We start from the raw sequence: 1361 nt of genomic DNA, 5'->3' as shown, positions 1-1361 counted from the left end.
GTCCCAGCTACTCTGGAGGCTGAGGCAGGAGAACCGCTGGAATGTACAGGTTGCAGTGAGCCAAGATCGTGCCACTGCACTCCAGCCTGGGCAACAAAGTGAGACTCCGTCGCAAAAAAAAAAACAATGCATGTCACAACACCGTACTTCTGAATAAATAGGTAACCTAAATGCATGACGATTTAATAAATAACTTTACTTAATCAATGAACTTTATTTATTCATATGTGGAATACTAAGCAGCCACTAACAATACAGTTGTAAACTTATTGGCACAAAAAGAAGCTAAGCACATATTTAAGCAAAAGTAAAGTTAAACAGAATGTACAAAGTGAGCACATTAAAATAGTCATACAGGCTGACTCTGGACACACCGCCTGTGGGTTAGCCCTGTTCCACAAGGAGTAGCAAAAAAAAACCCACAAAATTAATATTAAAATAATACACATAGAAATAGGGAAGAATCAACATGAAAATGTTAATAACTTTTAAGTGGCAAAACTGTAGGTAATTTTTTCTTTCAAGCTTATTCAACTCTTCTATAAATGATATACCTAGGCTTAACATTTAAAAATATATATATAACAAATGTCAGTTCTTTTTAAATCCTTACTTCTGGAGGTGGGCAGTTGGGAGAGAATGGGGAGAGGAAGACGGAAGGAGAAGTATTAGTTAGTAGTAGTAGCCATGGTTTACACTTTAGGGGAAAAAAAGCAGGACTAGAGTCAGGGGTCCTGGGTTAATTCCAACTCAGGAGGTACTACCTAGGTCACTTAATTTTTCTGAACATCCAGTTTCTTAATTATAACATGGAAATGGGTCACACTACAATATGACACGTCCCATTTTAATGAATGAGTTTTTAAGACGCTTTTCTGCTAAAAAACAAAATTCTATAGTTATAATTTACATTTGTGGTCATGTATTCAGCCATGGAAGATGACCTTTATTCACTATATTTTTAAATTTCTTTTTTTTTAATGCAGCAGAACATTTCTTATAAACCTCACAGACTACTGTATGATCAAGATATTTTACATGATAAGGTGGGTCACAAAACACCTAGACGCTTAGCTAATTTCTAGCTTATGGCAAAGAATTTTTCCCCATCCAACTTACTATTTTGAAAAATTTCAAATTTACTTAAAAGTTGAAGGAACAGTATAATGGACACTCATTTATCCTTTATATAGATTCACCAGTAGTTAATATATTTGCTTTCTGTGTGTGTGTTCGGGGGTGTGTATGTGTGTGTGTGCGTATATAACTTCATTTTGCCTGAACTATTTGAAAATAAATTGTACGTAACATTTACTATCTTTTAAATTATTCTTCATTGCATGAAAACTCAAAGAAAATGC

At 34.5% G+C, this 1361-nt stretch overlaps 1 protein-coding gene across 1 annotated transcript in view; it reads right to left on the bottom strand.

Annotated features, from left to right (window-relative positions):
• The window catches only part of NCOR1 (nuclear receptor corepressor 1), a 195160-nt gene that overhangs the window by 147357 nt on the left and 46442 nt on the right, over positions 1–1361 (bottom strand). The window lies entirely within an intron of this gene.

Source organism: Mandrillus leucophaeus, unplaced genomic scaffold, assembly GCF_000951045.1.
Source record: "Mandrillus leucophaeus isolate KB7577 unplaced genomic scaffold, Mleu.le_1.0 Scaffold153, whole genome shotgun sequence".
In the NCBI taxonomy this organism is placed as follows: domain Eukaryota; kingdom Metazoa; phylum Chordata; class Mammalia; order Primates; family Cercopithecidae; genus Mandrillus; species Mandrillus leucophaeus.
The sequence above is the reverse complement of the archived record's forward strand: the minus strand, read 5'-3'. Positions and strand labels throughout refer to the sequence as shown.